The following is a 12,292-nucleotide window of genomic DNA, read 5'->3' as shown; positions in this document are numbered from 1 at the left end:
CGGGCAGCTGGAAAGGCTTCTGTCTCTTTGGTTCCCCCTGTGGCTGCTGCAAGGCTAGGCGGCAGGGCCACAGGGTCTTGGGCAGCTGGAGGGGGCCTGAATTGGGGGAGGAGGAACAGGGATGACAGGGATGCCTTCCTCTCCTGTGTTGTTCCTCCACACTCCCAAAAATGATGTCCCTCTCCAAGGACCACTCCTCCTTGCAACATGCCCAAAGTATGTCAGATGAAGCTTGAGAATCCTTGACTCCAAGGAGCAAACCTGGCTTCACCCTCTCCAGGAAAACCTGTTAGTGTCCTAGCAGTCCAAGGTATATTCAACACTCTTCTCCGGCACCACAGCTGAAAGGCATGAATTCTCATTCTATCATCCCTACCCACTGTCCAACTCTCTGATGCAAAGCATGCAATTGTGAAGACCCTAGCCCGGATCAAGCACACCTTAGTCTCCAGCCTGTCATTGCTGCTCTTCAGTACTCTAGAGAGGTCCCTGACAGCTGGCTTGCCCAATGCAATTCATCTCTTCATTTCCTGGCTGCTGGTACCAAGAGTGGAGGAGCCAAACAAAGTAAAATTGTTAACTATCTCAATCTCTTCACCATCCATACTGATGCTGTCAATTGGCCCAGTTGTGAGAATCTTTGTTTTCTTTCCCCTCCTCTTTTTTAAAAATTATTATTAATTTTATTGAAAGTTTACAGAGAGACTTGGGATTTCCATTACTTCATTGTTGCAATTTTCTCCTTGCCCACCCCTCTCCCTCAGTTTGCTCTTCTCTTTTAAAAGTAAAAGAAAAATTCTTTCATTGTTATACAATTCCTCCCCCCGCATCCACTCCACTATGCAGCCTGGGTTCTAGACTCCTGTCATGACAATAATACCTAATCATATATTCCTTTTAAACAGTCCTCTCCCTCATTTGTTTCAATGCAGTATACATAACTTATCCCATTTTTCTCAGTCTCCCCCAAAACACCAATGTCTGTCCCGTTTTACAACAGTGGCACTATGCAATATTTGTCCTTTTGTGACTGAGATATTTCACTCAGCATAATGTCCTCCAGGGTCACCCATTTTGTATAATATTTCATGAGTTCCTTGTTTTTCAATGCAGCATAGTATTCCATTGTGTTAATACATCAAAACTTCTCTAGCCATTTGTTTGTTAATGGGCACTTGGGTTGTTTCCAACTCTTAGCTATTGTGAACAAAGCCGCGATAAACATGGGTGTGCATACATCTGCTTGAGTGGCAGTTCTGGTTTTTTTAGGGTATATTCTCAGTAGTGGAATTGCTAGGTCAAATGGTGTTTCTTTTCGCAACTTTTTGAGAAAGCACCATACTTCCTTCGATCGTGATTGCTCAATTTTACACATTTGTTGTTTGCTGTTCTGTTAAATTTTGCTGTTCTTACTGGGGTGAGATGATATCTCATAGTTGTTTTGATTTGCATCTCACTTAGAGCACGGGCTTTTGAACATTTCTTCATGTGTTTTTTCGCCATCTGAAGATCTTCTTTCTTGGGTTTGTTTTCCTTTATCTTATTATGATGCTCGATTATTCTATAAATTCTAGATATAAGCCCCTTATCAGACATGTCATTATCAAATATCTTTTCCCAGTCTATGGCTTCCCCCCTATTTTACCCTGTTGGAGAATTTTGTGGATGTGCATAGGGATTTGATTCTTTGAAGGGCCCATTCATCTATTTTATCCTCTCCTGGCTGTAGGTTTTTCAAGATGTTTGGAAGACTTTATTTTGTGGATTAGGACTTCTAGAATTATTCCAAGCTTTTCTCTAATGAAGTTTATAGTCCTTGGTACAATCTTAGGTCCTGATACACTTTGAGTTGGTTTTTGTGTATGGAGTGAAGTGTGGGTCATGCTTCAGTTTTCTGCAGATAGTTTTCCAATTTTGTTTAAAAGGTTATCATTTTCCTACTAAACTGATTTCATCTCCTTGTTAAAAATCAGTTGACCATAGGTAAATGGGCTCACTTCTGGTTCTCAATTCTATGCCATTGATCTATGTGTCTGTCATTATACAGTACCATGCTGTCTCGACCACCATGATTGTGTAGTAGGATTTCAAATCAGGGAGTGAGGTGACTCCTACATTGTTTCTCTTTTTAAAGAGTGCTTTGCTTATTCAGGGCCTCTTTTCATTCCATATTGAATTGGAAATTCCTTTTCCCTCTCATTGAAGAATGGAATTGATAATTGTATTGGGATTGCATTGAACGTGTAGATTGCCTTTGGTAGTATTGTCATTTTCACAATATTGGGTCTTCCTATCCCTGAGCAAGGTATATTCTTCCATATCTCCAAGTCTCTTTTTTTGTATTAAATTTTTGTAATTTTCTTTGAATAAGTCTTTTGTGTTTCTAGTTAGATTTACTCCCAAGTATTCAATTTAGTGGTTAGCTATAGTGAAGGGTATTGTTTTTCATAGCTCCAGCTCTCTATTCTCTTTGTCACTGTACAAAAATCCAATTGATTTTTGTATGTTGATCTTGTATCTTGCCACTTTGATGAATGAATTGGTTCACTATATCCAGTAGTTTTCTTGCTGAGTCTTTAGGGTTTTCTAAGTATACTATCATATCATCTGCATAGAGAGATAATTTTACATCCTCTTTGCCAGTTAGGATACGTCTTATTTCTTTCTCTTGTCTTATTGCTATCACTAAACTTCCAATGTTGTTGTTGTTGTTATGTGCCATCAAATCCTTTGCAACTCATAGCGACCCTATGTACAAGAGCCCTAAACGCCTTTCTATGCTGTGCCAACCTCGCTATCTCAAACACATTCATTTCCACCACTCCACTCACATCCCTCTCATCGAGGGTCTTCCTTTCCTGCGCCAACCCTCCACTCTCCCAAACATGATGTCCCTCTCCAAAAGCCAGTCCCTCCTTGCAACATGCCCAAAGTATGTCAGACAAGGCTTCAGAATCCTTGACTCCAGGGAACATTCTGGCTTCACCCTCTCCAGGACAAACCTGTTTGTTCTCCTAGCAGTCCATGGTATATTCAACACTCTTCTCCAGCACCACAACTCAAAGGCATCAATTCTCTTTCTATCATTCCTATTCACTGTCCAACTCTCCGATGCATAGCACGTAATTGCAAAGACTATAGCCTAGATCAGGCGCACCTTAGTCTCCAGCCTGATGTCGTTGCACTTCAGTACTCTTGAGAGGTCCCTCACAGCTGACTTTCCCAATGCAATTCATCTCCTGATTTCCTGGCTGCTGTTACCAAGAGTGTTGACTGTGGAGCCAAGTAAACTAAAACTGTTAACTATCTCAATCTCTTCACCATCCATACTGATGCTGCCAATTGGCCCAGTGGTGAGAATATTTGTTTTCTTTAAGTTGAACTTCAATTCGTATTGAAGACTGCAGTCCTTGACCTTCTGTAGCAAGCGCTTCAGGTCCTCCTCAGTTTCAGCAAGCAGGGTTGTGTCATCTGCATAACGCTGGTTGTTGAATATTCTTCCACCAATTCTGATGCCACATTCCTCCTCATATAGCCCAGTGTCTCGAATGATCTGTTCTGCATATAGATTGAAAAGGTATAGAGACAAAATACATCCCTAACGCACCCCTTTCTTGATTTTGAACCATCCAGTGTCTCCCTGCTCTGTTCTGATGACTGCCTCTTGGTCCAAGTATAGGTTTTGCATTAGCACAATCAAATGTTCTGGGATTCCCATTCTTCTCAAAGTCAGCCATAGCTTGTTGTGATCCACACTGTCAAACGCCTTTGCATAGTCAATGAAGCACAGATAGACATTCTTCTGGTATTCTCTGCTTTCTGCCAAGATCCATCTTACATTAGCTATAATATCCCTAGTACCCTGACCTCTCCCAATACAATATTGAATAAGAGAGGTGATACTGGGAATCCTTGCCTATTTCCTAGTCTCAAGGGGAATGCCTTTGATCTCTCTCCATTGAGAACAATGTTGGCTCTCTGGTTTGTGTATATACTTCTTACTGTGTTGAAGACATTCCCCTCTAATCCTATTATGTTGAGTGTTTTAATCAGGAAAGGGTGTTGGATTTTGTCAAAGGCCTTTTCTGCATCAATTGATAGGATCATGTGGTTCTTGATTAATTTTCTTATGTTGAAGAATACTTGTATACCTGTTATGAATCCCATTTGATCATGGTCAACTATTTTTTTTTTATGTATTGTTGAATTCTATTGGCCAGAATTTTATTCTGAATTTTTGCATCTATATTGGCCTATAGTTTTCTATTTGGTGGTGTCTTTACCTGGCTTTAGTATCAAAGATATGTTTCCTTCATAGAATGAGTGGGAGTATTCCTTCTTTTTCTATATTTCTGAAATAGTTTAAGTAGAATTGGTGACATTTCTTCTCTGAATGTTTGACAAAATTCACTTGAAAAACTATCTTGTCCAGGGCAATTTTGAGTGGAAGTTGGTTTATTACCTTTTCAATTTCTTCTTTTGTAATGGGTCTATTCAGGTGTTTAACTTCAGTTTGTGTCAGTTTAGGTAGGTTGTACATTTCTAAGTATTTGTCCATTTCCTCTAGATTTTCATATTTGTTTGATTATAGTTTTTCATAGTATTCCAATGTTAGCCTTTTCATTTTAGTTAGTTCTGTTGTGATGTTGCCCATATTTCATCTCTTATTCAGATTATTTGTGTCTTTCTTCTTTTCCTTTCTTAGTTTTGCTACTTAGTTTTGTCTATTTTATTAATCTTTTCCAAAACCCAACTCCTACTTTTGTTGATGCTTTCAATTGGTTTTTCTGTTTTCTATTTCATTTATTTCTGCTCTAATTTTTGTAATTTCAGGGGTTTTAGAAGGTGTTGGGTTTCCTTGCTATTCTTTTTCAAATTGTTAGAGACGTTGGGTTAGAAAGTCAATGGTCATTTCCCCCCTTCCTTTTGATGTGTTTGCTTATTGCTACAGACCTCTGGTTACTGCTTTGGCTGTTTCCCAGAGGTTTTGGTAAGTGGTGTTTTCATTGCCATTTGTTTCAAGAAACTTTTTCATTTCATTTTTTTATTTCTTCTAGTACCCACTCATATTCAAGCAAGGTGTTGTTCAGCTTCCAAATGTATGGGTTTTTTCCTCCTCTATCATCTTGTTATTAATTTTTAATTATGTAACATTGTAGTCTGTTTAATTTCTATCTTTTTTACTTTATTGAGGATTGCCTTGTAGTCTAAAATATAATCTATTCTGGAGAATGTTCCATACACTTTGGAAGAAGATGTTGTACTGTGCTTTTTTTGGGTGCATTAGCCTGTAAATATCTATGAGATTGAGTTGGTTTATTGTATGGTTTATTTCCTCAGCATCTTTATTGAGTTTCTTTCTGGTACTTCTATATTTTCTTGAGAGTGGTGTATTGAAGTCTCCAACTACTATGGTAGTGTTGTCTATTTCCTTTTTGTTAATATTTTTTTATTATATTTTGCAGATCTTTCATTTGCTGCATAGATATTTATTATTTTTATATGCTCTTGTTCTATTGACCTTCCTTGTCCTTTGTAATGGTTTTTGCATTGAAATCTATTTTATCGCAGAGATTAATTTCACTACTACCTTGTTTTTCTTCTTCTGTTTGCCATTTGCTTGGTATATTTTCCTCCCACCCTTTTATTTTTAATCTTTCTTTATCTTCATTTTTTCAGGTGTGTCTCTTGTAGGCAGCATATTGATAAATTTTGGGTTTTTATCCAATCTGCTACTCATTTTCCCATCAGTGGTGCATTTAAACCATTTACATTCAGTGTGATTATTGAGAGGCAAGGTTTTATTTCTATCATTTTGTTGACTTCTTTTTGGTGTTGTTGCTAGTTACTTTGGTCCATCCTGCTTTCTGTAGCACCTGTGTAGAAGGACATCTCTCAGTGTTTCCTGCAATGTTGGTCTTGCTTATGTGAACTTCCTTAGGTTCTGTTTTTCTGGGAATATCATGATCTCTCCTTAATATTTAATGGACTATTTTGTTTGGTACAGTATTCTTGGTTGACCATTGTGCTCTTTGAATGTTGAATATATGTCATTCCACTGTCTTCTTGCTTGCATGGTTTCTGCTGAGAAATTGGCACTTAATCTTATCTGCTCTCTTTTATAGGTTAGTCTTTATTTCTCCTTTGATGCTTTAAGAATTCTCACCTTATCTTTGGTTCTGGCAAATTTGACTATGATATGCCTTGGTGTTTTTATTTTGGGGTTTATTCTATATGGTGTTCATTCAACTTCTTCTAAAATTCTTCCACAACTTTTTCGATGCCTTTAGTTGCTGCTTCCTGTTCTGGGATTCTGATTATGCTCATGTTATTTCTCTTGATGGATGGTGTCCCCTTTAGTCTTAGGTTTCCTTCTTTTCCCTTCCTTTTTGATTCTGCTTTTTGTTCTAGCAGATCAGTGGTGACAATTTATCTTCTATTTCACTGATTCTGTGTTCCATCTCTTCAACTCTGTTAATGTGTCCCTCTATCATGATGACAGCATCTGAAACATTGAACCTCATATTGTGGATCATGGTTTCTTGATTTCCAGTGTCTCTAATGCCTCATTTGTTTTATCTGCATTGTTTTGGATTGTTATTTTAAGCTCCTCCTGGTTTTTGCTTGCAGTGTCCTATAATTCTTCAAGTTTGTCTTTCACCCATTGAAAATATTCAATCATTGTTCTTTTAAATTCTGTGTCAGAAAGTTCCACTAGACTTTCTGGTTTCAGGAAATTCATTGATACTGTGTGGTTTAGGGGGTTGATATCTTGCTTTGGGCTTGTGTAGTAAGTGAGGTAGTCTTCATCTTTTATAACATTGCTGTGGTAAAGTTTTCTGTGGCTGATGTGATAGCTGGTTTTTAATCTGATTTCACTGCTGCAGAAGAAGGTTGGGCAGGCACACATGGATACACATAGGGTGGACACACATGCAGATGCAGGTAGCATGGGCGTACACGCAGGTGCACATAGGGTGGGCACACATACTGATGCACACAGGGGATGGTGGGGGACAAACACGCAGACCCACGCGGGGGGAGGGGAGTGCAGAGGTGACGTGAATGGAAAACCAGGAAGCCTTAGTTTTCACCTCGAGAATTGGGTCTGCCACCCCAGTCGAGCTCCAGTTGTCTCACTCCCTCCTGGTTAAGATGAAGGGGTTCCATAATTAGTCCAGCAATCAGCAGTGATCTCCCCTAAGTACCTCACTCAAATTCCCTCTGTCCTACTTGTTCCTGGCAGGTGGGTCCCACCATGACTCACTGCTCCCCTCTGAGGCTCCCTGCTCTGGCTGAGGCACACTGCTTCCTGCCAAAGCATGCTGCTCCCCACTGCGGCTCCCAGACTAATTATTTTAATAATAGTTCTCACTCAAATTCTATCTGTCCTGCATGCTCAGCTTGCTCAGCTTGCTCTGTGCTTGGCTCCACACAGAATATTCAAATAAAAAATTTTCATCCCACGAATGTGTCCAAAACCTCCAATTTCAAGGCTTTAACTTCCAGTGTAGAAAACCTCATTATGGTCACATAAGCCATATATAACTAAAGATGCTGTGTGAGAGTAAAAGGGACAGAAGAGAAGCCTCTTGCCACTTGCTTTCAATGCAGTCCTCATAAAGACCTGGCTCAGAAATCTTCTAAGCCAGTCTTGATAGTAGAAGAGCAATCAGACTTACAGGTCCCTAACTCTTTCAAGGGTGTTACAAGTGACCAGCATAGCATCCCCATAAACCTGGAGAAGCATTGAATATGCATGGATATTGCTAGTCAAAAGAATTTACTTTCTTCTGGGCACTAGTATGAGTCATTTTGGGTTTTGGTTTGTTTTTTTTTTGTTTGTTTTGTTTTTTGGGATTTTTTTTTTTGTACAAACCATTAGATTCTCTTTATTCATTGGTCCATTTCTACAACAAATACATCCCAAAACACTATATAATAAAATTATTTACAACATTTCCAAATGAGAAGATTGCTTTTGCCCCTTCTACAGCTATTTACACACAATACTTCCACATCATTAGAAGATTTAAAAATGCTCACCCTGTACTCTAGGCTGCTTAGGAAATGTGAAAACTAATAACATTTACAATGGCATCAGCTCCTCTCAATACATGGCAACATCTTAGAAACCTTGAACTTCACCTTGCAACACCAAAAGGGCTTAATAACCCTGCTTTTCCCATTGCACTTTACGAAACAGTTTGCAGAACTAGGAAAAGGGCACATTATTAAAAGGACTAACTGTACAGAAATGGTTTTAGAAAAGTCACAGCTCAAAATTGCTTTTTGTAAAATTCACACACATTTACAAGTATCAAGTTGCTGTCCAGCTCATTTACTTGGATTTTCTTCGCTTGGATTGCACCGCACTGGTTACGTCTTTAGTAGAGCTGGAGGCTGAAGCAGGCCGAGAGGATCGTTTACGATGTCCATTTTCCACACTTTCAGAAGCCACACTTGGCTCTTCAGTTCGGGAGTTTCTTCGGCTAGGGGTTTTGGATTTTTCAATTTTTCAACTATCTCTTTGGGCTCACTGCTTTGTCCAGAGACTATGGTGGTATTCACCTCAAGTTCTGGTCTAGCAACACACCCCTGCAGTGCTGTAGCTGGAGTTTCCTTTGAAACTAAACTCTGTGAAGAGGCTGGTGGCCGGTTTGAAAATTCTGGCAGTTTAGGGCCTGAGTTGTCCAAGTTAATTCCTTGCTCTCCGGACAATGACTGCTGATCAGCCTCTTCCAGACCAGCAGGGCGAGTATCTGGGGTGTTTAGATCTTGCTGACTATTTTTCTTCTTCCGAGGTGGTTTCTTCTTCTTCGGTTTATTTGCGTTTGCATTATTCTGCTTATAATTTACCCCAAAATGGCCAGCAGAGATGTCACTTTGCAGTAAATTGACCAACAATGGGCTTGTTAGTGTGACATCCTTATTCACAGGGAAGCCTGGATTCTGACCACAGGACATCTGATTTCCACTGGGTGCTCCACTGAAAGGTGCATTGAAAGGCATCCCATGGCCTGAGAAGTGGTTTCCCGAGGCACTGTTTCCCTGCATGGCCTGTACATGGGGAGGGACCATGTTGGTTTGTTGCATGCTAACATCAGGCATCATTTGAGGCAAGCTGACATCACTGTTTGCTGTGGTAGCTGGATCACCATGCGGCTGGGCCATGTGTGTGCTAGGTCCTGGTGGCCTCAAGACTTGCCCCTGAATCCCCATAACCTGAGAAGGACTATTGTTCACAGGCCCTTGCTGGGGCAACATCTGTCCTGACATCTGTCCTGTAAATTGCACCATGTTTCCTTGCATGTTCGGAGTTGGTCCCCTCATTATTTGTGCTGGTCCCGGCATAACATTGGATTGGTTCTGAGTATTAAACTGCTGCTTATTCCCCTGCATCTGATTGGTCATGATCTGTTCTATCATTGGGTTCTGTTGGAGCAAAACTTGCCCATGAGGCCCCATCATCTGATTATGTGGCGCCATCATTTGTGGGCCATGCTGGGATAGCATCTGCTTAGGTGGGGTCATCCTTTGGGTAGAGGGTCCAAGATTTTGGTTCTGAGGGTTCACCATCATCTGGCCCTGTGGCATAAGCTGAGCCCTTGAGAGAATCATGGGGTTCTGAGGGTTCAAAGTTCCTTGTTGGACCATCTGGACCAGAGAGGGCACAATCTGCTGGTGCATGCCCATCAGTTGAGATGGTGGGCCCTGTTGGGGCTGGCCTTGCATGTTGCCCAGGTTCACCTGAGGAACTCCAGAACTACCAGCCTGCTGGTTGTTCATGTTGCCATGAATTCCCATGAGGCTGGGCTGAATCATATTTGGTGGCCCGTGGGACACCTGCAGCTAGTTTTGAGGAGGCCCGGATCCTTGACCACCTGCATGCTGGACATTTTGATTTGCTTGCAGCTGAGGGGCTCCTGAATTCCCAGGGGTGGTTGCTGTGGTCCAAGGCACCTGGCCTTGCATGAAGTTCGGATTGGCCTGTCCTGCTGAGAAGCCAGGTGTGAGGCGTTTAGGCATTCCTCCTAGGCCTGGATGTAAACTCTGTGGCCCCTGGTTTGGTGGTTGCTGCTGCTGCTGCATCACCATGAAGTTAGGTGGCACATTTCCCTGTTGAACCATAGGATTCCGACTTGGAGAGCTGACGGGCTGCTGAAATCCCTGGGGAAGTGGGTTATTTTGAGGTGGCCTTGGTCCCATCTGCTGCTGAGTTTGGTTAACCGTTGGGGAGGAGGCAGGAGATCCCTGCTGGAAGGAGGAGGGTGAGGAGGCAGGAGACTTGTTGGTGAGGTGGGGCTGCTGCAGAGGGGTGGGGACCCTGGAGGGCCCTCCCTGCAAGCTCTTCATCTGGGGAGCTGTGAACTGGCCTGGATTGTTCATCTGAGAAAAGTTTATATGGGCTTGTGAGGCTTGCTGGCTGCCAAAGGGATATGGAGGGGGAGGGTGGGAAGGTGTCTGTAACGTGGTTAAGGATGGTCTTGCCTGGAGTTGCTGCTGCATTGGGCCAGGCAGAGGAGCCTTCTTCCATCTTTGGTTTGCAGTCATTGTGCCCAGAGAACCCTGGGCTGGAGGAGGCTGAAGGGCTCCAGAAGGCAGCTGGTTCCAGCCTGGAGGAACAGGCACCTGAGGTGGGGCTGTAAATTGGGGTCTAATTCCCTGTGGCGGTGCCTGCTGCTGATGCTCCTGTGGAGGTCTTGCCTGCAACTGTTGCTGCCTCTGTTGTTGCTGTTGCTGCTGCTGCAGCTGAGGAAAATTAGCAGGGTTCATTTGTTTGTTCACAGAAACAGACTGCATTGGGTGGTGTGGAGGAGCAACAGATCCTGAGGGATGACTCTGCTGCTGTACATGGAGCCCAGAGAGGAGTGGATCCATAGAATCTGACTGAGAAGCAGGGCGGGGAGTCTTCGGTTGCAGCTCTGGATTGGGTCCTGGTGCCATCATGGAAGACGACACATTTCCACCCTGGGGTATCATAACAGTGGCAGGGCTGGTCATCCTTATTAATCCTGGACCACCTGCCATGGGAAATCCTGCCTCCATTCTAACGGAATTCCCAGCTCCCATAGGGCCATTCATTCTCACATCTTGGTTTCGATTCTGAGCCAAAGCCAGGTTGATAGCACCTTCACCTTCAATCTGAACGGAGAGAATCCCCAGGTCTCGAAGCTGCTGGTTGTTGCTCTGAGCCAAGATCCTTAGCTGCTCTGCTGCTTCTCGGGGGACGTTAAACGTCACACGGACACTGTTCCAGGGCTCCACTTTCTGCACTTTTAGTTTGCTGGATTCCATGTGTAACAAATTTGGTACATTCTCCAATATTGTGTTCAATTTCCACTTGAAGTCTTTATCATCTATAGTTCCCTTAAAGGCCACAAAGATAGTGGACTCTTCCAAAATATTATCTTTTTTTGTGTCATCATCTTCCAGTCCAGGGTCAAAATCCATATCTGAGTCTTCCATCGCTGATGAACACAAGGAAGTATAGATGTGTTCTAAGTTTGGAAGGTCAGCTAAAACCATGGTGCATATTATTCCAGAGGCATATGCCAAGTGGACAATACAACCAAAAAGTCTTTCTTAATTTTTATAAGTTATCTATGTCATCTTCTAAATCCAAATAAGCAGGCATTTTTAGGGCCTGTATTTCAGGGTAGCAGCCAAATAAAAATATTGAGCGCCGCTCCGGCCCTCCCGGGCGAGCCTCAGAGCGCGGCTTGTTTTAACACTTTTATTAACCTTCTTTCCCTCTGACAACTTTCTATTGCAGACATTCAGGAAAAACCTGTACAATTACTTACCTTCTTCCTCCCCCCCAGTCATCTTTATTTACCTCTTATTCTCAGCTGTTTTCATATGTATGGTGCCTAATCATGCATTCCTTTTAAACAGTTCTTCCGTTTATCTGTTCCAATGCAATTGTCATTGTCTCTCCACTCTTGTCCTGTTCTCCTCTCAACGCCCCCTCCCCATATCAGACCTGCTTTATAACAGTGATACTACGTAGCATTTGTCCTTTTGTAACTATAATATTTCACTCAGCATAATATCCTCTTAGTCCTCCATGTTGTATAGTGTTTTACAAGTTCATTATTTTTTAATAATACATAGTATTCCATTATATCCGAGTCTACCCAATCCCTACATTCTAATAATCTAAATACACCCAAAGTCTAACTATTTCTCAGTATTAAACTTAAATGATATATTCTTTACTATATCTCTCCAGATATACATTAAGAGGTAGAAATTTATTCATACTAATTTATTTACAAATTTCAAATAA

The 12,292-nt window shown here is 41.8% G+C and overlaps 1 pseudogene; it reads right to left on the bottom strand.

Annotated features, from left to right (window-relative positions):
- Nucleotides 1-8,341: 8,341 nt before the first annotated feature.
- Nucleotides 8,342-11,562, bottom strand: LOC102855966 (annotated as a pseudogene).
- Nucleotides 11,563-12,292: the final 730 nt, after the last annotated feature.

This window comes from Elephantulus edwardii, unplaced genomic scaffold (genome assembly GCF_000299155.1).
Source record: "Elephantulus edwardii isolate Elephantulus edwardi_28Jun2011 unplaced genomic scaffold, EleEdw1.0 scaffold00178, whole genome shotgun sequence".
In the NCBI taxonomy this organism is placed as follows: domain Eukaryota; kingdom Metazoa; phylum Chordata; class Mammalia; order Macroscelidea; family Macroscelididae; genus Elephantulus; species Elephantulus edwardii.
Note: the sequence above shows the minus strand (reverse complement) of the source record. Positions and strands in the feature narration are given on the sequence as shown.